Here is a 25,792-nt window from a genome sequence, read left to right as displayed (position 1 = left end):
ACATAATTGTGTAATCGTTAACATGACAGAGTGGTCGCCTCCCAGGAATGCTGCTAGTATTGTAAATGCGACTGAGGTCTAACTGAATTAATCTAATCGGAAGATAATTACACTGGCTGGAGCAAAGCTGGACCAGATTCATCAAACTGTTTCCTGCCCCCGTGAGCCATTAAAGGAAGAGATCTGCAATCCTAGTAAGGTTAAAGGCGTCCGGCACACCTCAAAAGGCTGTGTCACAGCTGTCAGTACATATCTGACATAGAAAAGGGGCTTTGACATTGACTGACAGCAATTGAGAAAACAAGGGGTCAAGTGTTGAGCTTTTGTGAGACAGGAGAGAGGAAGGCGCAAACCCCCCCCCCCCCCCCAGATCCAAATCCCTGTGGAGAACAGCAGAATCCAAGGAGATGATAGCTTGTCCTGTCAACACATAATGCCAGTTTACCTTGAATTAAAACAAAGAGCGTAAGACATTGACAACCTCTCTCTCTCTGCTTCTCTCTCTATAGCTTTCTATCTTCCTGTTTTTCTTCTTTCTTCATTCACTCGTGTACAAGTGTGGATACACATGGGAGGGGGAGTGGGAGTGCCTTGCGTAGCCTTGCTGTATCCTGACATGATTCCAGATTAGACAAATTCCCTAAACTACAAGCGGATGGCATGACACCCTCCCCTGCCTCAACATAACCCCCCCACCCCCACCCCCTTCTCCCTGCTCTCCTCCTCTACCTCCTCTCTCTCCTTGTTCTCCGGCGTGCACATTCTTCTCCTTCAGATTTATGACATCGGCATATAGGTGCACTTGACAGCTCTAAGATTGCTGCGGTAGAAGAGGGAGATCCCAAAGTGAGACGGGTTAGCTGGGTAAATCTATCAGGGGTCCGTCCGGGAGGAGAAAGAGGAGGGGGGGGTAGGATGAAGAGGGTGGTGGTGGTGGGGAAGCCAAGGGAGAGGTGGAGAGGGGGAGAGGAGAGCGAGGGAGAGAGGCTTGGTGGGGCCCCGCTGAGCACATAAGCTTCCATGCTGAGCACAACCGTGGCTGGCTGACAGTTGTGCTCAGCCTTCACTGTAATAATGAATAAAAGGAAACTCCCTGCAGATTACACATCTTCCGTGTTTTGACATTGACCTTAATACATAATTTAACCACAAAGCCTGAAGAGTGTGTAACGAGATAAGAGAGGACCAGAGGATAGAAAAAAGATGCCCGGCCTAAAACATACAGAAAAAAAAAGCCTCAGCTGTAATGGCTCTAATATGATCAAGCCCGTGAGGACTGTTGCCACCAGTAAGTTTTTTTTTCCTAGCAGGATGGGGAAAATTTGGGGAGAGGACTTAGAAGATGGAAGGCAGCAGAAGAGGAAAATCATGGATTTGTGTGTGTGTGTGTGTGTGTGTGTGTGTGTGTGTGTGTGTGTGTGTGTGTGGTGTATGTGAAAAATGCAGTGGTTTTCCTGCTTATCAAATTCCCAATGGGAGGAGAAGGTACTGCTGCTAAACCTAAATAGAATAATAATATGCCAGCCCCAGCTGTTGTACGTGTATATTTGTGTGTCTGTGCACCTCACTTGGTGTGTGTGTGTGTGTAAGTGTAAACTGACTGAGAGATACCTGAAAGAGGTATTTGTCACTGTCAGTGTCACTTCCTGGTTTGTGAGTGTGCGTATGTGTGTGTGTTTGAGTGTTTTCCTCGGGGCGTGTGAGTGTTGTGATGTTTTGAGTGACTGTTTAGAGCTGTGTTTGCTGAGCCAGCGCTCCCCACCACAGGTTATGTCACTCCAGCTGAGGTCACCATGTCACACACACTGTCAGGAAATGCTTTCTTTAGCCGAATTCCTCGAGGAGAAAACTACCAGACTCACATAGTGTTTAGGGGAATATTTCCAACCATACATAATGCTTAGAGTCAGTTTTACAACAGAATTTTGATTCTATTTTTTTTGTAAAACAACACCATTTTCATGTCTAGTTTGTGCATTTGGTGCATTCACTTGTGCATTCTCCTGATGGGAAATGTTGCCGCACATGATTCATGCATTAACAATCATTACTACCCAATTAAGGAGGTGATTACGTCACTGGTGGCCTGCTAGGTACTGTGAAACACAGATGCAGATATTAAATATGAATTACAGAGGCCGTATCTGCCCCCCCCACCCCCCTCCAACCCCCGTCTCCCCTCGCTCTCTCATCCTCTTAACTCCTCTCAAACCCTTTCGTCTTTGGGTTCTACAAAGACAGACTGTTCTGTAATTGAAGCAGCGTGTCAAAGCCGTCTTCCTGTCCGCATGTAACCCTCTGATTCACACTCTACTCATTAGTGTCATAATTACTGCTGGTTGAAAAGCAAGGGGTCTGAGCAAGCCCCTTGGCGGGTGTTAAGGTGAGAGTGCGTGCCCGTGGCGCTCTCAGTAGGGGGTTGAGGCTGACCTCCAACCCAACAGGGGGCAGTGGAGATGTACTCAACCCAGTCTGCATGGTACACACAGATCTGCACATGTGGTCTTTTTTAAGGCTACACGCTGCTTTGCATGGTAACAAGCTGTTGTGAATCAAAAACTGATTGGTTGATAAATGAAACATGAAGAATTGATGAGCTCTGCTGCCTTTTTTCTCTCATTTTGTATTTCTTCTATCTTGCGTTCATCAATGAATGTGTCTCTTTTTCTTTATATTGGGACTCACACACCTGTCAGTCTGTCCCCAGGCCTTGGCCCCAGTCTGTGTCTCTTGGAGCTCTTCAGGGGATTTGCTTGGCTGCAGCCTAACCGGCCCTGAACAGCCTCCAAACTGGTCCAGCTGGGTTGGACATCTAGTGCGTGTGTGTGTGTGGACTTGTGCCATCATGGCTCAGTTACCACACAGAGCCACAGAGCCACAGCTATGACTGTGGTGGCAATAGTACTTTGGTGCTTTGCCATCAGGCTTACCTCCAAGGGCTGTGTCAAGACAGAGAGTCTTGGTCTGAGTGTGCATACATGTGTGTGTGTGTTGGGTGATGCAGGGCGGTGCTCTACTTCTGCAGCAGTAATCTAATGAGCCTGTAAACACACTCATTTGACATCATTAATTGGAGGGAGATCAGAGATCCGAGAGGGGTGTGTGTACAGTGTGTGTGTGGTAGCGGTTGGAGGGTTCTCCCATCAGAGAGGGTTCTCCCAGATCAAAGATTTAGAGTGTGAAATCCTTGATTATGCGACAGAGAGACACATTAGAGGCAGTTTTCTGCCAAGCTGAGAGAGCAGCAGAGTGTTTGGTCAGTGCCAGCAGCAGGCCTTGATTTCGGCAATGAAAAGTGCTAAAATAAAACACACAAAGCCGCCCTCTGTTTTGTCAATTTTAACGATGAGTGGACAAATAAAAGTTGGAAGACATCAGGGAGTTTGTCTGGTCCCAGTTTATGGATTTTCAAGTGTCATAGCAAATTTACCACATGAAGCTGTATTTTGGATGCGTGGCGATGAAGCGTTTACTGGCGCTTTTGAAAAAAGTTTGGGTCCTCTTTGTAACTGTCACAGAGTATGATCCATTAGCTCTAATTGTGCTGCCATACTAGTTCAGTCACATTTGTCAGCTGGATCTAAGCTGGGGGGAAACACAGGTGCAGTGCCGGAGTTGCTAGCTAGTAGTCCTCTGCTCCGACTGTAACCTAGTCCAGTCCTTAATGATCTATCTGTCTACCACCCGCACAATGGCCCACACCGCTGTTCGCTTTCATTTACAGAGTGCCAGTCTCTGAACTCCCCTCATCAACCCTTTGTTCCTGGCTGTTTCATGTTTTTTATGGGAATTGAATGGCGTAGCTGTGTATGGGATACTTTTGAGCGAGTGGTTGAGAGAGAAAGCTAGAGCAGGAATTTTCCAGTGCAATACATTATGAAGATTTCACTTTCTGCCTTTGATTCTGCACTGACAGTTATCCTTCAGCCCTCCTTTAAAGTCCCACTTTCAATCCCTAATGGCTGTCATGTCGCTGCGCTCTCTGGACTCTTACTCAAAGTGTCATTGGCATAATGGTCGGCAGCCGTTGGCCTCTTTTGATCATCCATGCTGTGCGAGAGCAACTGGAGCCGAAACAGTGAGGTGTATGAGGTGTGTGTGTCTGCGTTTGTGTGTGTGTGTCTGTGTGTGCGCTGCTTGCACCTCTGCTCGGCTGCCACTCCCAGGCAAAGCTCCACGACCGGATATCTAAAATTCACTTTCAAATAGTTTTCCTCCTGTTCTTGGTGCCTAATAGCCAAGCAGTGGAAAGTGTGTGTGCATGTGTGTGTGTACTCATTAAAGGGATAGAGCAGGTTTCTACTGTATCAGCATCTCAGGCTCAGCCCAGTTTGGCACTCCCTCAACGGTTATGCATACTCCAACAAAGGGATGAGGGGCCGCAAGGGAGTGAGAGACCAGGAGAGAGAGTGAAAACTGGTGTATGTGTGTGTTTGTGCGAGAGTCTGACAGTGAGCTGAGGCCTTGGACAGAGCCAAACTGCACTCAAGTTCAAACACCCTGGCCTGAGTTTAAATGTGTCAAGCCAGTCCAAGATAAATTTACACTCACCAGGCCAGAGAGAACACATCTAAGCAAGATGATTGGGGCCAGAAAACATCCGGAGGAGCTCTGACACATTCAAACAGATACGTGTCTGTAATAGACGCCAGTGTGCGTTTACTGAATGACATTATGTTCAAACATCCTGGGTTGAAACCCTGCGTGTGGATTCAAGTAGTGTCACGCTTCCAGGACCAGCATCCTCTCATTTCTTGCCTAGTTTACCTGCCTCCCCCACAACAGCTCAGGCCCTGGTCCAGGTGTTAGCCAGGCTGGGTCCAGAGCCCAGGGCACTAATGCTATCATTGTCCAAAGAGCAAGGCCAGAGACATCAGGGTGTGTGATTTTCTGAAACAAGAACAGTTATTCTGGTTTGATAACATTCATTCAGAATATGGCTAATGAATTTGACAGTAACACCATGTAGATATGGGTGGCAGAGCAACATATTTTCCATCATTCTTTTGATTCTTTTGATTTTGCTTTGGTCCTGGTCAATACTGTAAGCTAATATTGAATTATACAAAGCCCGCTGCCTCCTATAGTCTGAACTTTGAACTCTCCACATTTGATGCATACAGCAGCAGTTTGTACAATCATTTTCCTACATTTACAATAATATAGTGTTTCTATTGTGGTAGCTCCATAGAACTTTTTCTTTTTTCTTTCCCTAGTTTCCCCTGGAAAACTTCTTCACTTCTGTGATAATCGATTTGTCTTTGGACTTATTTATTTAATACACTCACTTGCACACATACATGTGCAGCCCTCCCCTCCCCTTTATCCACAGAGGGATTCAGATCAGAGCGCTCGGCCAAGATCGTGTGTGATGTAAAGTTCTGGAGAATAAAAGATGTCTCTTCCAATAACATATTTCCTGCATGTATCGAAAGATGTGTCAATTTCAGTTACACCTGGCGCAGCAGTTGGAAAACAGAGAGTTCTTCCCTTCTAAAAGACAATGCCATACCAGTCACTCCCCACCTGAATGACTCATACATTAAACATGCAGAAAGCAGCGGGAGGACACTAGGGAAAGAGCGTTCAAAGACGAAAACAACGCATCCAAAAACAAAAAAGAAAAATATGTCGCTTGCTACAGTACAATACAACGCAGCTGTCTAGTGCTGAAAACTAGCACCAACATTGTTAGTCTTTCTAGGAACAGGAGTTTTTTTTTTCTGTACAAACAATAATGAAAAAACAGGCTGAAATACGTGCGAACAAACTCATTTAGAGTACCATTTAACTGTGCTTTGAATTCCCAGGTATTTTCTGCTATTTTCCAGCTGCCACAAGAATCTATTTCTGTATCTCTGTAACATCCCAGCAATGTCTGACATTGCAAAAGTGAGCATTTCTTAGCTTTTCTATACTCTAAAAGCTATTCCAGAGAGGCAGCTGATCACACAGGCTTTTGTAAGAAGAGCAGAGGAGCATCTTCTGCCTTCTAGTTCCCTGACAGGACTGTCAGAGTACATGCGGGCCTATAGACCAGACGTGCTAAAATCCGCAGACCTCGCCATGCTCATAAAATGCTGACACAGCTGCCCTAGGCCTGGCCTGTTGTAGAAAATTAATTCAGGCAAGTCAGAGGACACTCCAGTCAGTGAGACAGACAGACAGAAGGCGTCCTGTAAGGCAGGCAGTGTGAGGAGAAGTAGAGTTTCTGGTCTTTGTTCACTGCTGGACACGTTAAGACTCCATTAGGAAGCCTGACACAAAAGGCTGTGGCTGTCTCTGTTCTGACTGAGCAAGCAACTTAACTGGGACTTCTGCTCTGTCTCTCTCTCTCTCTCTCTCTCTCTCTCTCTCTCTCTCTCACACACACACACACACACACACTGAAACACAATCACCAGTATTTAAGACAAAGAGAATAGAATGAAGTGTATTTTGTTTGTAACTTTTTGTGACAGAATAAATAGCTGACAATTGCATGCCTGACATTTCTCTATCTGACTTTAATGTCTCTTTTTGCCAGTAATCTAATCTACAGATGTGTGATTTTTTTTTTTTTTTTAATCAGCTAGCGGCTTCTGTTGCTAGATTGCCGTCTTAATCTGTAGTCTTTAGTTAGGCCTTGGGGAATCCTTGTTAATAGATCCTCTTGCTTAGGGCCTCTGGCTTAATCCTTACCATTTACCACATCCTATGCTAGTTTGCTAAATACTCTCAATTAGGTGGCTGGCGGGGCATTTTGTATCACTCCATGCTCTGACCACTCCTCCTTTTTTTTCTGGTAATTTTTTTGGAAAAGGGGGTGGTGGGGGCTTGACCTTGGTTCTTGTAGACATGGCCATGATGGGACCTTCGAGCTTCATCTTCAACATCTCTCTGGATATACTGCTAACTTCATAGTGAAATGATAATCAACTCCCAGCACCAATTAGCATTCAGCATGTAGAAGGGTAACGAGAAGCCAATTACAAGAAAATATACATAATCAATTATTTATTCATTTTTAATTACAGTGAGTTTTACCCTGTTACAGCAGCGGCAGTTCCATTAATGACCTTCAGCTATCTTCATTTGAAATTGCCATGGAGTGGAGGAATTTACCCAAACCCCATAGTGAAACAAAGCAGCAGAAACACACACACAAACACACACACACACACACACACACATACTTGCACAAACTCAGAAAAAGAAACTTAATACGCAAAAGTGAGAGAGAGAGAGAAGGAAGAGCAAGGAAGACACGTAGCAAGAGAGAGGGAGAGAGAAGAGAGAGAGCAGAAGAGGGAAGGGACTGGCACTGTCTGTCAGTCAGATGCCCAGAGCTGCGGTGTACACGGTGTCACCCACACGACCGAGCGTCTGTCGAGGCCACCTGCCTCATTATGGGAAATGTATGCATCTGGGGCAGGCTCTGGCTGGCTCATCCTCAGCATGGGCAGGGAAAATGGCACTGGCAACTATTACTGCATTATGTTAGCAAGCTGTACACGCTGCATGCATACATACTGCACTGAGAGAGAGAAAACTAGCGAGCCAAGAGTTTTACTGAATGACCTCAAACTGGGATAAAACTGGTGTCATTCTTGGACAGGTGGTTTATTGCAAATGTCACTATCATACATAATATAATACAAGATGAGGTGGAATTTAGATTAAGTGATGCCTTATATTATTCAAACTTAAAAATGAGAGGGTTGTGTGTGTGAGAGAGATGGATGGAGAGGACAGCATGTCAGTAAGTGGACGGCTGAATGTAGTGGCTGTCTGGACCTTGTGTATATGTCCTACTCTCTGGCCACATAGTCCTGCAGAAACCAACATGCACAGATATCAAATGGAACAAACTGATCACAACAGAAAACTTTCTCCCTGTCCACCCCTGCTCCCCCTCTTGCACCCGCCTTCCTCCCGTACCTGGCCTGAATACCATTAGACCTAATGGAGCACGGTGTGAGGGACAGCCAATCATGATGGCGTCCCGTCAGTGACACCGACATGTATCTTGGTGCTCATTATCATCCTTGAACAGCGCCAATTTACATCTGATGCTCTGACTAATTCTGCTCCAGTGTTGTCAAGAGGCATAGGAAGTGGCCTGGCCGTGATGACAGCGCGGCTGTCAGGAGCCTGTGGATGGAGGATTCCTCGGGGCATGATTTAATGCCCATGTCAAGCCCCGCTGTCAGCCTCTCTCTCTCCCCGCTCCCTACGCACCTTCTCTCCATCCAGCCATTAGGATTCAGCCAGCGGAGAGATGGAGCGATAGTTCTGGCGATTGGCCTGCTTAGGATTCACACTCTGGGCAAGAAAATAACACGCCCTGTTTCACAAGTGATTACCCTTTCCCTGTAAACTGCAATTAAGGCTAAAAAAGAAAGGCGGCAAAGAGGTGATGGAGAAACAAAACGTGCACGACTGCTGAGTGAAGAGAAAACCTTGAGCATTTTCCCTCGCTGGTTTATGGCTGCTTATTTGTCTAATTTTCGTTGACAACTTTTGTGTGGTGTTTTGTCGAGTTGTTCTGGCTTTTGTTTGGTTGTATATCATCCACAGATGTCGTGGCCCATCGCCCTCCCTCTTGTAGAGTGATGAACATATTGCATGCTGTCTCTAGATGGCTCCCTTTCAATGTTGGGCAAGTTACTTGCAAATTGTAATTAATTACTGATTACACATTACTCATTGTAAAAGTAATTACATTATTTTACTTATTACTCAGCAGCAAAAGTAATGTGTGACATTACTTGTTACATTACTTTCGTCATCTCTGTCAAAGTTGCCAGTAAACAGCTCAAAATCCTTCACACGCACACACTTTGTCTTTTGTAGTTAACACATGTAGAAATAAAAAATGAAGCGTTGTGGTTTAACAAGCAGGCAGGATACAGTTTGGAAGGATTTACTGACCATCCAACAGCTAGCGGTAGCGTAGCCTCAGCGATTCCAGACCTCAGCTGCACACCCTCCAATTCTGAACTAAACTAGCATTTCTAATAACTAATCGCATTTCTCCTCCTCTGGAGTCTGTCAACTGATCGCAAAGACCACACTGATATCAGCCATGGATGTAATGTAAGAGCTGGATACAGTGCTGCCGCTCAGCCTTGCAGCCAATTTTTCCCAGTGGCCACAGTGAATAATCCCCATGCAAGCCAAAAAAGCATTTTCCCCATAGACCACCATTGTAAAAGAGACATCTGTAAAACTGTTGACAGGACATCTTGAACTGCAGACAAGGCCAATTATGACTCTTTCTATTATGAATTTTTGATCCATGGAGGTTTTATATTTGTAAAACTTTCCTCTAGCCGAGAAAAGCGATTTCAAAATCTGTGACGTCATCACAATGTAAAGTCTATGGGCTGAGTGGGAACTCGCTGGTGGGGCAAGCAGGAGAAACACTACTGTGCATATTCAGTGGCAGCAGGTGAGCAATTCTTATTGGACGGAATAGGAGCTATTTTCGGTCCAGTATCCAGCTCTTATAATACATCCATGATATTAACACTCTGTTAATCCTGGTAAGACAGTAAGAGCACTGACCCCCAAGTGTAAAAGTAACAGAGCGTTACTGGGATTAGTAACTGTAATATAATTCGAATTTCAGATTGTAATCCCCAACACTACTTGTTACTGAAAAAAAGTAATAATATTACTGTAATGCATTATAAAGTAATACCCAACACTGTTCCCTTTGCACTATGCAATCCTCTCTCGCTCTCTATATATTTATTTTGGTCAGGATGTTCGCAGTTGTCCAATTTCAGTGGAGTACAGAACAACCATGTTGTAAAAATGTATTCAGTGTGAGAATCCTAGACATGTTGTGGAGTCAAGGAGAAAGCTGCGCATATTTTTGCATGTGTCTGTGTTTTCCAGAATGAGACAGACGCTGTCTACTTATCTGAAACAATAGCCAAACCTGAGACGCCTGACCTATGTTGACCCCTGCTAAAGGTCAAAGGTGAAAAGGGCCACAGATGGCTGGAGATGGCTGGCCAGGACAGAGAGGACAGAGAAACAGGGTGCAGACATTTCACAATCCCACAATAGGAGAGAATGGATGTTATATGAGTCTGAAACAGATCTGTATAAAATATACATTTGGCCGTTCTGTGTGTGTGATGGTATTCCTTACAATATGTTGCTGCAATATGTTGCCTACCCTCAGTCTCTACCCTCTCTAACAAGGCAGTGATGGATGACCAGAGATTTTGCTGTCTGGTGGGCAGAGTCTAAGCACATATGGCCCAGTTTGATCCGTCCTTGTGAGTGAGCTCTCTTTAAACATGAGCAGAGCACCACAGCACACAGCAGAATACCGCAACTGACTCAAAATAGAGGCCAGCATGGCTTTGTGTGAGTCATCAGGCTTTAAGATCACAGTAGCAGAAATTAACCTGGCCGTTTCCCCTGCTTTAACTTTTAATGAACATTAATTAGATTCGGTCTGCCTTGTGCATGTTTTGGCTCGGTTTCATATCCTCTTTGGCCACATTAGGCTGCACTTGGAGCCGCTGATTACAGCATTCACAACGCTTCAGCTGTATGGGAAAAAACACATTCAGTTCACAGCATTAGCACTGGAAACCAGTCCAAAAAAAAAGGAACGCTTGTGTGTGATTTAGGTGATAGATGATAGACATTTTCATGAAGTGTTTCTTTGGTATTCCTTTTAGCTACGGCTCAGCAGTTGGCAGACTGAAGGAGGCAGACTGGGGAAGTGGGCTGGACTGGTTTGGGGCTTGGGCCAGATAGCATTGGCTCTTACTAGTAAGTGTCTGGTCTAACCCTCTAAGCCTGGATTCCTCAGTAGACATTCACCACGAAAGCCATGCAGATAGTTATAAAACAATCTAGTACTTGTATGTTTAATAGGATCACAAAAAGAGAAATCAATAAATTGTTAAAAGTTAAAACAATATCTCTGAGAAACAAGAAAATATTTTAAAAAAATAGATTAAACAAGAATAAATGCATACCTAAATAAATGGTGGAACATGTTAATCATTGCAACAATACAGTTTTAAAAAGGAGAATTAACTATTAGCTACACTCATTTATGTCATCGTAGTGGGCAACTGTAGCTCCTAATCCCAAACTAAATAAGTAAGAAAAAAAGGAAAATTTTGTTTTTCTTTGGTTTATGTTTACTTTTCCATATTCCAGCTTTATTATCCTTTATGTGGGCTTGTTGAGGTTTGCTATCATCACAGTCTCAGTCTCCTAATTACAGTAATATACACAACCTGCTATTTTGATCACATACATGACATGTAGACATCTACAGTACTGACGGTAGCCTAATAGTAGAGTAATGTTTATAGGAGTGGTTTGTTTGTTCTCATGCACATGTAACAGGATGTACATGCAGATGAACGAGGATGCGGGTCACACGTAACATTTCTGCCTCTTCTCATAATGATTTAACACCTCTCCATTAATCTACAGGTGGTGGTATCATGCCAAGAACTGTAACAATGCTCCAACAAGGGCAGGAAATAAGAAGACTACTAGCAAGTAAACAGATGTAAACAATGCAGGTTTAGATTTAAAACAATCAGCTTTGTAAATATTTTATGAGGAAGGAAATGCATTCAACATGTTTGTCAGACCTCAGTGGCACAAACAATTTGTTTTTAAGGAGTAACGCTGAATGTAAACAGAAACTTTGTTTACAAGAAAACCCCACATGGGGGCTGTTAAAATAGAGGAATGACACCATAAACTGCTACAAAATTCACATAAAACTGACTCTGTGTATTGTTTATTACAGAAATATTGTATACCATTTCACTGTATAATAGGTACAGGGGTTTCTATTTTTCTGGTCACAGTGTTGTGAATGTGTTTGGGTGAATATGCATGTCCTTAAAGGTCAGGTCACTCAAATCTAAACAAAATCTTTTCCCACTTACCGCATGTGGTATCTAGCCATGCGGTTTATCACCCCAATTTAAAGGGGTGAATGGAATTTAGTTAGTGGTGCTTAAAGCATGACAAAAAAATTACATTTGACTCAACATCAATGTGTCTTTCCAGAATAAAATGACCCACTTACTCCTGGCTACATACTAGAATTAACTAGGGGTAATTGTTTAAATTGTTTTCTTTGTAATTTGGTCGAAATGACCCTTTAAAATTTTGTTTGTTGTATGTGTAAACCATGCATTTGCAGTAGTACAATAACAAACATTTGGGACAGATACAATGTGTACAGTGTCATTCGGAAGAACTGTTGTGGTAGCAAGGTGTCAACTAACCAATGCGGTTATTATTTCCAGTTTGTGGTCAACTTCCTGTCTGAGAGTAGAGATTGATGGATACCCAGAGTGCTCCTGTGTGTCTTGAAGGGAACTATTGATCGCTGTTGCCGTTAGTTTCAGCCTCCATTTGTTGATCTGCCCATGAAAGCCCAACTGCTTGGATCATAGAAATGACCCGGCTCTTTTTAATGATGTTTGAGCCCCAGAGAAAAAGCTGCTGGACCCACTAACAGTCAGGCCAACCACACTGCATTTTCCATCCAGCTGAACTTGTTCTATTTGTTTCACGGCTACGAGTTTCGGTGGACGCTGGCGGACAGTGATGCTAAGAAATCGGAAGATACTTATGTATTCATAGATGTATGAGTGCACAACAATTGCAGCAATTTTGATAATGATGCTCTCTGAATTATGACACTTCGGCTCTCCGTTCATTTTGCTAAATTGTGTTTAGTGTCGTTTTTATTGCAATTTTCATCACTGCTTTTTTTCTCCGCTTTAAGAAGAGAAGGGATCATTAGCCCAGGACTGTTCAACCATGCACAGAGGAAAAATGCCATCAAAGTTGTCACAGAAAATGTCCTTGTTCTCTAATTTATAAACAAAAAACACAGATTTTTCCTTTCATGTGGCTTCTTGGAGATAATTATGACAAGATGAAAGCAGTTAAATTCCTCCCTCTGTTCTCTGCTCTTCAGATGGTTCCCCCATTGTCAAAAATGGAGATGAGATTTCATGTGGCTGTCATTGCCTGTGTCCCTGTCTCGCTCTGTCTCCCTCTCTCGCACTCGTGTCTCTTTGCCTCCTCCTTCCTGTCTCTCTCTTCCTTTCTGCCTCGCTGCTTCACTCTTCTTTGTCAGTTTTTTATTGAACTCTGATATCCGAATCTGTAGTGTTTTCAGAACTGTCAATCAATCAGTCACTATCTGTCTCAGAGGTTGCTGTCCCCTAATGGAAGAGAATGATTAGCTTTTATCAGCTCACTGATTTATATGGTTTAAAGCTTTTGCACACAATCAAAGGGACGAATAAGTCTTGTTTATGTTTCACTCTCTCTCTCTCTTTCTCTCTCTCTCTCTCTCTCTCTCTCTCCCTCCCTCACACACACACATAGTGTTGATGGGATGTCTACAGACCCCTCCCTCCTCCCCTCCCTCACTCACACACTCTGAGGCGACGGGCTGCGAGTGTGTCGTACCACGCTGTGGTGTCTGCTAGTGTTTGTGTGTGTGTGTGTGTGTGCCCTCCTGGGAGGTAATTACCAGAATAAATACAGTAGAGGCCACGGCTGCTAATTTATGCCTGATTGTTGACAGTCAGAGTATTGTTTAACATGCACAGAGAAGGCCCTTGGTGTTGTGTTTCATGATCCTCCTTGTGTGCATGTGTGTGTGTGTGTATTTGAGTATGTGTGTGAGAGGGATGCAATGCATCCTTGTTTTCTGTTTGTCCTCTTACTCCTCTCTGTGTCTGTGACCCTGGCGGTTAAGTAACCACACTTACAGTTATGTCTGACCTGCGTTCGCTGCCTTTTCTTGCTGACAACCTTTGATCACTCACAAAGTTTCAAGCCTTGTTATATTTGTTTGCAGCACCTGTTACAGGACACTTTGGCACTTTTACTTCTTCAAAGGGCTGTTTGAGGGTTGAAGTCCAACTGAAATTAAATTGCATTTTCTTTGTCTACTACAGCATACATATCCGTTCTTGAAATCACTTGACGTGTGTTCTCATTAGAGAAAAAATTAGAAACCAAAAGGGAGGGAGTGCACTAGCCGAATGGTTATTGCGCATACCACATAACTAAAATGTCCCTTGTCATCTCTTTCCCTTGTTTCCTGCCTCCCACTTGAATATCCACTATCCAATAAAGGCAAAATTGTTCCCAAAAATATTCTAAAAATGAACCAAAAGGGAGAACTTTATATTTTATATTTTTTGGTTTCATGTTCTAGTTATGCATCGATTTTCACAGAATACCATTAATTATCCATCGATGTAGATTGAGAACTTGTTTCCATACAGCCAATCAAATCTTTGCATAAAGCAGTACCATCAGTGGTCAATCATAGTCAGAACAAACGGTCACACTGAGCCTGATAGCATCCTGCTACACAACACAAGAGCCACAGACTCTGTACAACAACCCACATTAGCTTTCCTGCTGAAGTTTCCTTCTTATCTAACTTATAAACATGACCACACGTCTTGTCCTGCACCTTAGCTTGTTGAACGAGCCACCAAAAAAACCCACCAGGGAGAAGTGCACTGCTAATGTCAATTAGCAATCTAGTTATCTAATTAGCTGCTCAGCTGCAGCCCATTAAACAGCATCTAAATGTATGTGAAATGTATATATGTCACTTTGGTCCGGTTAGATGCTATGGTCCTTACTCTTAAAAAGCACTGCTAACAACACACTGTTTGTAAGCTACAATGTAATTTTGTTTACTTTGTCCCTTGTTCCCTATGTGATATTGACACTCCTAACACTCCTTAATAGTAAAAAACGATTTACTATACATAAAACAACACATTGACATTATTTTTGACTGCAAAAAGGGACGGCTAAATGTGATTTCATTTGAACTTTAAGACTTGGTTTTAGGGTTAAGATTAGAATAAGCTTTAGTTTGAGGAAGTTAGGGTAAGGGTTGGGTTTACATGTAGCTATGATGGTTAAGGCTGTGTTCACACAGTCACTGGCAATATTTGAAAAAATTCTATTGTTTACATCACGATTATCACAAATAAGAAAAAGGTGATTGTTGCCATGATAACTTTGAGGAGTAAGAGTAAAATCCTATCTCAGAGTATTATAAACCACTATGCTGTGTTTTGGCACGTGATAAACCTTTATACTCATGGATCTATTATTCTTACAGGCCTCCTTCTCTGATCTTATTTCATTGTCTTTCACTATCAGCTATAACAGCCGCCAAGGTTGGTAAGGTAAACGTGTGTATACATGTGTATAGATAAGATTAAGATTAAGATTTAAGATTAATATTTCTCTATTGTCATTTCTCAGCACTCAAATACACTGAAAGAAATTTTTCGTCTACATTTGACCCATCCTATACACAAGTGGGCAGCTGCAGTGCAGCACTTGGGGACCAACTCCAGTTCTTTTTGCCAGTGGTCAGGGGTCACTGACAGGAGTATTAACCCTAACATACATGTCTTTGATAGTGAGAGGAAACCGGAGCACCCAGCAGAAACACGTGGAGAACATGCAAACTCCACACAGAAAGGACCTGAGACAGTTGGGGGTTTGAACCCAGGACCTTCTTGCTGTGATGCAACAGTGCTAACTGCTGAGCCACCTGACTCAGTGTTTCAGTGTTTAAAGGTTTTTAGACCAAGAGTGTGTTAGTCCATCTCTCATAATTTTCTTTTAATAGTTTTTGGACAACAGTGGAGGTCTGTGGCACAGAGGAATAAGATATCAGCCATAACCCTTTAATTAGATAATCAACATAATTATAGTAAGTGAAAGGAATGATAATTATTTACTATCATTAAAGCACATCAATTAAACCAGTGGCAACCTACTGATTTAGTGTGACCACAACAGCTTTACATCTTGTGCGGTTACACTGAAATCGTCTTTAGCTCACTATTCCACCCAGCATTTCCCTGAAATCCCACAACCACTTCCTATTGACTTTTCCCTCTGTTCCTGAACCGCACAGTTGTTATCAGATAGCCCAGCTGTGGCTGTGTGGCTGAGGAGCTTTAAACGCCTCATAGACACCTCATGAGCTTTATGAGCATGGCAGGAAAGAGAGTACACAGAGCTGCTAAGACCCGGCGTAGCCCAAATTGGAGGCAGTGGAAGTTCAGACGCTGCCACCCAAATGAGACTAGAATGAAGTTAACTCTTGGTCCAGAACTTTTAACGATAGCCTAGGTCTACCAAAGATATTGGGTATTAATTCATTAATAATAGATACTAATGAGCTTTGAAGTGGGTGTACAGTTGGACTTTAGAAGTCTCCAGTGAGTAATGAAGCCTGTGGAAACACCTTTGAGGTGCTGGGGGCTGGGGGGCCTGGCTGGAGGAAACACTACAAGTCTTTGTATTAGAGCTGATTGAGCTGGTCTGCGCCCCAGCTTCGTTACTGCCGACCACTTACACGCCCCGAATCCTACTGAGGCGACCACTGATGAATTTGTTTAATTGAACGTAAATAATGAATTCCCAAGGAAGAGATTTGGCCCAGTTGTAATTGCCGGAGATCAGAGGGCACAATACCAAACTTCAAAACGCCCGAGCCAGGCGGTCGTAAGAGCCATAACGATGACTTCGAAGAAAAAAGAAAGGAGTGATATAGGAAGGGGGGGACAACAGAGGAGGAGTAACAGAGACAGAGAGGGAGAAAAGAAGATGAGCTAATGAGGAACAAAGACCTAACGAGTTTTGCGAGGAAAATTAAGTGTTTCCAAAGTCGTCTTTAAACTTGGTGAGATGAAACGAGGGAGCGGCAGTTGTTTTTGACAGCTCGGGATGAGATGGGCCACAGCTCAGAGAGAGAGGGGTAATTCCCTATTCCTTTATATTACCCGCTCTCTCCCTCTCTCTCTGCTGGGAGCCCCCTCATGCCTCTCTCCGCTTCCCTACATTGATTCTTGAATTAGACTGTTTTATTGAATAATTAATAGACCTTTTCCCATGATTGATGATTTGCATGGCTTGAATATTAGCTTTTCAATCAAACGCAGCTTGTTCTAATGTAACCATATTGAAAACATGTCAAACACTGTTTACCCACTTTGTGCGCAATGTTGTCTTAAGTTCCGGCTGCCGAGGCCTCACAATGCTCAGCGGTGGGGAATGGCCTTGTCGAGCGCTCGCTCAGTGCTGATTACAAGGCCCTTGAGTTCTGACACTCATACTGAACATGCATATATACATACATGCATAGACACACTGTTTAGCATGCTAACGCGCATATTCACACGGTTAAACACACACAATTCTAGGTGTACATGTACAAGTGGGCATGCATGTGCACATACACACACACACACGCATAGACACACACGCGTCTGCAAAAACATACACAAAAGAGACATGATAGTTTTCTTTCCACTGAAAAGCCATCAGTTCCCCAAAAGAGCCCGTCTAATAGCTACAGTAGCGCTCTGCTTGGTTTGAGTGGCAGCGAGGCCAGTCTGGGAATAGATTGTCAGGCATATTGCATCTACTATCTCAGCGCCATATCACAGAGAGAGAACACATCAATGCTGGGAGAGAGACACATGCATTAAGATTCCCTTTTAATTTGACTGGGATTGAAGTCGAGTGCTAAATTACGCCGTCATCCCCCTGCTCAGGCTCACCCCCCCCCCCCCCCCCCCCCCCCCCACTCCTCCCAGGCTTGTTTTTTGTTTGTTTCGCTTATTTATTTATTTCTCGCTCTTACTTATTCATTCATTCCAAGAGTCCGATTTTCTGAGAGTGTGTCAGCGTGTCGCTCGGTGCATGAAAGCACTTTGCGTGGCGTTGTGTCTGGTGTGTTTAGACGCTTCCAAACATGTGCATGGTTAAATAATTTACAGCGTAACTGACTAATGACAGGCAGTGATCATGTCGAGACGAGGAGGCCTGGGTGCTGATCAGGGACAGAGCTTGTCTCTTCCCCTCACACTCACTGTTGGTGTGTTTGTGTGTATGTGGCTGTGGATTTGGCTATGTTGTGGGTGTGGGAAGGGAACTTGTTTGTGTTGGTGTCTCAGCACTGCACAGAAGTAGCACAGATTACAGTTCACTCTGCTATATATGGAGTGGATGAATCCCTCCCAAGACATTTGTAGAAAATTGATTTTGAGTTCCATTCATCACTTGGGTTTTTTGTGTGACAGTTCATTCACTGTGTATACAAGGAAGCAATGAGCTCTGCATACTCTTTCCAAGACATTTCACAGAGAAATGCATATGAACCTGAGATTGAGTGCTGTGCGTATTTTTTTTGTCTGATGTTTATGACAGAGATTTGTACTATCATGCTACATTGCCAGTAATGCAGTAATGCAAACAGACGATGCTTAACTATTGCTCAGAGCTCATTATTTCTGTTTTTTATGAAAGAAAATATTTATCAGTGTTTATTTTGAATATTTAGTAAGAAATGAAAATCCGACAAGGAAATCAAAAATCTCAGTGAGAATCAGATTTTAAAACACAAGGTTGGTGGTGGTATTCTATATTTTTTTTACTGTTAACAAATCCAACAAATCCAACAAATGATAAGACTGAAACAAACAACGCGTTAGCCTGTGGCCCATTTCACCAAAGTTGCACCATGCAAATTGCAATTTGCAACATGTAATCATTTCCTCTTGCTCATTGTGACAGATTTCAATACGAGACAAGCATCAGCTTGCAATGGCCATGTGCTTGCAAATTTATCTGCAACATGTTAGCGACAATCATTTGTGAAATGTGATGCCATCACCATTTGTAATCTGCTTGTAAACAAGGCTTGCAAATTTGTTTTCTCTCAATACTTTCTGACTGATGACTGACTTTCTCAGGATGTGTTTCTGTTGTCAAAGTCTTGTGTTTTGTACATCTACCATCCACCTCAGTCACTTCCCTATGACTTAGTGTGCGCAAAAATCACAACATAGTATATAGTTTAATTTAAACAAAAGCAAAGTATCTAGTTTTCAGCAAACATTACTCAAATAGGAGTAAATAGTGCATTTATGGGAACTATTTTCAGCAGATTTGGTGCTGTGAGTATTTATGGCAGCAGGGCCAAGTATGTAGGATCAACCCAAAATAAACTACAGTCCCCATTTTCATCATAAAGAACATATCACCAGATGCAGCTCTGTGGCTCACTGAAGTGTTTTCAATAGTGTTTAAATGACAGTGGAGCTCTGTGGCACAGAGGAATAAGTTATATCAGGCCTTCTGCAGGAAACACTCATTAGGAGGATAAATTTATTGTTGGTTTTGATCTTTTCATGGGATTTGGTGACAATAAGAAAAATATAGAATATCACCAGAATACCTTATCCTCATCTGAAAATGAAGAACAGTAAAAACCAAAAATGATGAGACTTAATATATGCAGAATAACTCAATCTGCTTGAAGGGCTCCGGGTTTTCACAGACACAATCAATTACCAACAAAGATATTTAATAAGAACTTAAGCAGCTGAAGAAAGAAAAGCAGAATTAAACAAAAACACGTATAGCACAATAACAACCTCCCAAACCTCAGCTCCTCTCACTATAAAGGCACCTTGAAGAGAAGAGCTGCTCCCTAGGGCTTACCAAGTATCTGATCTATTATGCAAAAAATCATTAGGCTAAATTAAAAAGCTGTTTGAGGGTAACCAGATCCTTTAATGAGGTCAGCGAGCAGAGGAGCGACATTAAAACACAACCCCAGAACAGAAACACGAGACAAGAGGAGAGGGAGGCCATCGATTATCAATCACGCAGGTCATTATCTCGCTGACTCTCTCTCTTTCTCTCTCTCACACACACACACACATGCACACACACACAGAAACACACTCAATTACAAACACATTCCATTCCTTTCACTTCCTCCCTCTGTCTTTATTTCAGACAGGTAAACTTTTTATTGTTTCAGTAATCATCTCTTTAAGCTTCCTCACAACTTCGCCGGTCAGCCTGTGACAATCGCAGTAATCAGGACAGATTCCGCTTCTCTTACTGGCAGGATCGTTTGTTTTGAGGTGTGTGTGTTTGTGTGCGTGTGTGTGTTTAGGTTCATCTGACAGTCTTCGTAGAGTTCCTGGGAAAAGACATCAGTTTATTTGGCATGGTGAGCGCCTCTTTCTATTTAATTAGCGGCGTTGAATCTCAAGCAGGCTGCAGATCTAAAAATACAACCAAAATGATGTTAAACAGACAAGATACAGTAAAAGCTGACAATTATGTTAATACAGCTCAGTTTTGATACAGATATACAGAAAGATGTGTCCAACCTGCCTCTTGAAGCAACGCAATACTGGATGCTGAGTGTGTGCGTGTGTGTGTGTGTATGTGTGTGTGTGTGTGTGTTTGTGCTAGAGAGCTACAACAAAAGCCTCTGCACATTAGCTGCACTGAGTTATAAACAACACACATGCTCTGATTATATTTACATCTCATAACCATAAGACAAACACATTATCTGAATCTTAATTGGATGACACTCAAAGGCTTTAAAGCTTAAATTCATTTAGCCTGCATCAAACAGGACAGGTGGGCCCATAAGTCATGCAGAAGCCATTTGACTAAAGGTTAAACATGATCAGCTCCTGCAACTTATTGCACTTTGATATTCTTTCTCTTGTAGCTGCTGCGGTTAGTTATTTCTTCTGATTCACTGCAAAAAGAAGTCATGGTATCTTCCTTTCTTTTTTAAGATAAATATGAATCATTTTTTCAAGCACCGTTCGCATGAGATTATCAAAATTGTTCCTTGTTTGTTCTTTTAAGGATTAAATAAATACAATAAAAAAGGTAAGTGGTCTTGATATTCTGACAAGAAAAGAGTCAGAAAAGAGGACTTCATGGTTGTCACAAACATTTATAAAGTAAAACGGCATGGCTTTGCTTATTTTAAGAACCAGACCAATCTTAAAAAAAGAGGAAACAATACTTTTTTTAAAAAAAAGAAAAACTACAGTATATATATCTAGCAACGTGGAATAATCTTATATTTAGATTTAAATGTAGCTTGACTCGTGGCAGATCACGCCACTACTACAGTAAACAGAAATATTACATTATTCTGACATATATTACTTTAAAGAAGTTATTTTAAAATGACGCAGATTGTATGTAGTGCTGTTATGTTGTGTGTTATATATTATGTGTTGTGTTATGTCTAGAGCGTCGATATTGGATGATTCTGCAAAACACCATATTACATTCAATGACAACATCTCCAGTATCTGCAGGGCAACTACTAAAATATGGATAAGGTTAAGGAAAGATCATGGTTGATGTAAATAAAAATGCAAAAAGTTGTGTGAAAGGAGGAGAAACTCAGTCTACATGAAAGTCAGACATGCTTCACACTCACCCCCCCCTCAACTTCCACAACCTTACTTTCACCTCCCTACATACACGGCACACTACTTCCTCTATTGGTACTGAACATTGGCATTGGATGTAAATCGTAAGGTATGGATTCCTCCAATCTGAACGTAATACCTAAGCCATCACAACCTCCTCTTGTTAAAGCTCTTTGCCTTCAGATGTAAAGAAGCAGAACAATTCGTGTAGTAACCTAAATTGAGCTGAATTAATCTGGTTTAAATTTATATTGAAGTTTTATTACTACTATCAGGTCTTTTTTTTTAAAAAAAAAAATAGTTTCAAGGTCAGAGACTATTTCATATTGACCTAATTTTTTGCAGTGTGACATAGACTCCACTAACACTCCCTGATCCAACAATAGCTTAAAGCATTTCTTGGTCCTCTGCTGTGGCACTCATGCCTCACTGGTGATGTCTTGTGTATGTGTGCACATATATCTGGTTGCTTGTGTGTGTGTGTGTGTGTGTGTGGTGTTTGGAGGGTTGATTAAAACTTAAAATAGCTACCTGGTGATGTATCCATTCAATCACTATCACCCTCTCCGACCTTGTGACCCATCCTCTCTCCAATCCCTTTCTGTAACTCTCCCTTAGGTCTCCCCTCCGTCCGACTTAACGTCTACGTCCATTTTCTCATCTGGCATCTTCCCTCCGTCACCTGGCCGTGCTCAGGGGACGGTTTATGCTTGTCTGTCTGTGTCAGTCGACCCCTTGACCCCCGGCGAGCTGAGTGAGAGATCTCAGCCCGGGGCCTGTATCAAACGGTGCAGTTGGCACAGCTCACATCTTCTATCACTGGCAACTGTCAGCTGTAGAGGCCGTGAGACAGAGGAGACCGTGGCGGCTGAAATACCTAAAAGGACACACAGCATTGATTTCACAGGCTGCAGATCTTTGATAGCAACAGTTGTCAGTTGATCTGAGGAAAATTATTGGAACACCTGCTCTATGCTTTTGGTAACATGTGGCCCCCTCTCTATCTCATGATCACTCTCAAAAGCCTGACTTGAATGACACATAAATTCACTATAGTTCACACACACACACACACATATACACACACATACACACACATACACATGCCACAATCCTGCCATTTTTTTCATCTTTCAGATATTGTCCTTTCTTTTTGTAGCTTTTTTTTTTGCCATATTGACTGTGCCCCAATTAAGAAAACCCCTGACATAGTTTCCACAGCGACAGGGGGTCATATGCCAATCCTCCATTCTCAGCCTTTGATTTTGTCCTCACAATGTGGCTTGATTGGTTCTGATCTATCAGATGTGTGATGGTGATGGTTGATGACATTAAGGTGTGTGCGCGTGTGTGTGTGTGTGTGTGATTAGGGGTTTGTGTGAGGCAGTGTGTTGCAGAGCCCCCACGTACTTTAAAAGTATGATTGCGCACATGCTTCACGGTAGTATGCTATCTGTGTTCTTGGTTTTTGAGTGTGATCGAGCAGTTCACCGTGACCTTTAGGTGGTAGGCCTGCAGCTTCATGATTAGAGGGTCACTGGCTCAGACCCGGCTCCAGCTGTTCCCCTTCAATCCCTGCACAGTCCCAGTCGCAAATGCGAACATTTTGATGACATCACCAGTCACAGAGAGGCCAGTGGGAAGCCCGCCCTGCCCCTTCCCCTTCCCCTCACCTCTGGGATAGCACTAATGAGGCGTGCCGCGCCTCACTCTCTCTCTCTCTCTCTCTCTCCCTCTCTTCCTCTCTGTCTTGTTCTGTTTCCATCTGCTGTACTTCCACGCTCCTGCTCTGTTTCAGAGACGTTGCTGGATCACCCTGTAGACCAGAGACACCCTACAGCTCCTGCTGCTGCAGCTCTCTAATGACTCGCACACAGGAGACTGAAAACTGCGCCTGTAGCTCGGCCAGCGAGCAAGCCGACCAGCAAGCCGACTCCGCGCTTTCTTGTCCCTCAGATCTCCTTAAAGCTGCTCAGTGGGAGGTAACCTCCACACACTGTGATCTGAATAACTGGCTCATGTGTTTGCTGATTTGTCGGCCAAATCATTCCAACAGGAGTGCTTTTTGATACAGTTCAACTAAATGTATTAGCTCATTGTGTGAAAGCAGCATGTCCCTCTTTATTGTCTAGGGGTGAAACATCACTTAGTGCTGGAGTCGAGTAGTAATTAGTCACAAGGGACAGTCTATAGTAAAAATAAAATGGCTTGTTTGGTATTGAATTAACTTGAACAATGGCATGTGAAGGCACGAGCATCAGCAGGCAAAGAACAAAAGCTAAAAATGCTATCAATATGCAAAATTGACTGATATGTTTATTCCAGGCCTGTTTTGTTGTGTTTAAAGTAGAACTCTTTTTTTTTTTTTTGGTAAGATACAGCGAGGCTATTGGGATAGTCATTAGAAATTCACAAACAAAATAATGATTGTATCATATTTATCAGATGTTGCTATTTATTGCAAGCAAGCTGTTTTATTTTTTCATCCCACTCTGGCAGTTCCACGGAGAGTAGGACAAGCTGCTCTCCTCTCACATCTGCCTGTGTACACCCTGTTTAGTGAATTCACTTTGCCATGATCGAAGGAGCTGCAAGGTTTTGAACTCCAACCACAGTTAAAAGACAATGTAGTTGCGGTTGCATGTGACTTTGAAAACTCAAATCTTCTCTTTTTTCTGAAGGCAGCACTGACAAGACAGGGAGCGAGGCTCTCTTTCGTGCAGTTTTGTTTTTCCGTTAAAAATCAAAAGACGTTGCTCGCTGTATTTGCCCCTAATCAGCATGCAGCTGCTTTGGTGGTGGATTGCAGAGGTGTAAACCATGCTCTTTTCCTGTATGGTGTTGTACATCTTTCACAAACGACTGTTTTTTGTACTGTAAATCTTTCAAAAAGGGGAAAAAAGAACAAAGCCACGTCTTGGAAATCAACTGTAATTCATTTCCACAAACGTATAGGTTATTTTCATCTGATATCAAATATTTGTGAATCATTTGCTACGCTGTGATGTTGGTAAACCACTGTGCTTCATATGCCTGATATACTCCGCATAACATACCATTTATGTCCTATAAATTAATCCCTCACCTCTTAATCACCTGTGAAATGTAATTTGTAATTATTGCTGAATAAAGTCACTAAAGACAAACTGAATCAATGGAAGCATTTTTACATATCTCAATCATTTTGATAAAGTGATGACATGTTGAACCAGGATTTGTATCACTATGTTGAGCATGACATCACATGTTGTAACCGATGTAATCAGGACATCAAGATGAGCTCAAAGCAGATGTTGTGTTGGCCTTCTTCAAATCTTCTTTCAAACATGAGTCATTTGGCAAATAGTTTTATTAATAACCAGCTTCTCCTCCTTCCTAGCTCTGTGTCACTGAAAAACATTAGAACATCTTGTCTTGATAAATATAGAACTGCACAATGTCTTCAGAAATGCAGCTGGACAGAAGAGTGAAGTCAGAAATTGGAGGTGTCCCAGTTGATGTTCAAACCAGAAAAAGTCACTGTGAATGAACGAGACCATTCATCATCATAATGTTTGGATGCTCTTATATTAGCGGTAACTGGGATCTGTGGTTAGCATCAACAATAAATCGATGTGGCGGTTACAGTGGTTTGTAACTGTTTATAGTCAAAAGTTAATTTTGAACACTGGGCAAACAAACTGCACCTACGCTCTAGCAAGCGCTCACTAAAACATATCTAACATGTGTGAGAGAGATGATTGGAAAGGGACAGAATGAAAGAGAGAGGGAGAAAGTGGAGTGAAGGCTTTTTGCTCCAGAGCTCCAACAGCGCCGCACATTTTTCATTTCCCACTGAGTTGAAAAGATCAGGTAATTGAAAAGGAGACAATCCAGCAGCCAAGGCTCCACAGATGCCAATGAAAAGCTTCAGAGATATTAGAGTATTACACTTTGGGCCCTGTCTTTGTATTTCTTTCACATGGGGCCTATGGAAAAAATGGCTTTATAATGACAACACCTGAAAAGTGTTTTCCATCAGGCTCATGCATCATTGTCAGCACGGGAGATGAAACCGTATTGTTTCTCTTTGGATGGGTAATGTCAGTGGAGAGACAGCAGGTTGAAGAGAGAGAGAGAGAGTGAGAGAGGGGAAGGGAAGATGAAGGGATGGAGGGAGAGGAAGAGAGATATAATATGTTCTTCAAATGCAAAGTACATTGAAATGTGTTAAAAATCTGATCACCTTCTCACACACACACACACACCCCCCAAATAAAAGGCAGGCAGTTTGAGACTTTTATTACTTCGTGGAACTGTGCGTTTTCTCTGGCCAGTATCTGATGATTTATACTGCTGGCTTGCTCTGGTGAGCACATCAAAAGTTGTGTCCTGCAGTGCAGTCCCCCGCAGAAATCTACACAGTTGATATTCATTATCAAATAATGAATAACTCAAGGAACATGAATAAGTCAATTGTTGGATCAGAA

The 25,792-nt window shown here is 42.5% G+C and overlaps 1 long non-coding RNA gene across 2 annotated transcripts in view; it reads left to right on the top strand.

The window, feature by feature from the left end:
• The window catches only part of LOC137192969 (uncharacterized), a 39,346-nt gene extending 14,944 nt beyond the window's left edge, over positions 1-24,402 (top strand). The window contains exon 4 of one of the 2 annotated variants that reach the window (XR_010930654.1): positions 23,122-24,402. This is a non-coding gene — a long non-coding RNA (uncharacterized lncRNA). Of the gene's footprint in view, positions 1-10,685; positions 10,829-23,121 lie in introns of those variants that run through there. The other variant, XR_010930655.1, reaches the window with a different exon arrangement.
• The last annotated feature ends 1,390 nt before the right edge of the window (positions 24,403-25,792 follow it).

Source organism: Thunnus thynnus, chromosome 11, assembly GCF_963924715.1.
Source record: "Thunnus thynnus chromosome 11, fThuThy2.1, whole genome shotgun sequence".
NCBI lineage: Eukaryota > Metazoa > Chordata > Actinopteri > Scombriformes > Scombridae > Thunnus > Thunnus thynnus.
Note: the sequence above shows the minus strand (reverse complement) of the source record. Positions and strands in the feature narration are given on the sequence as shown.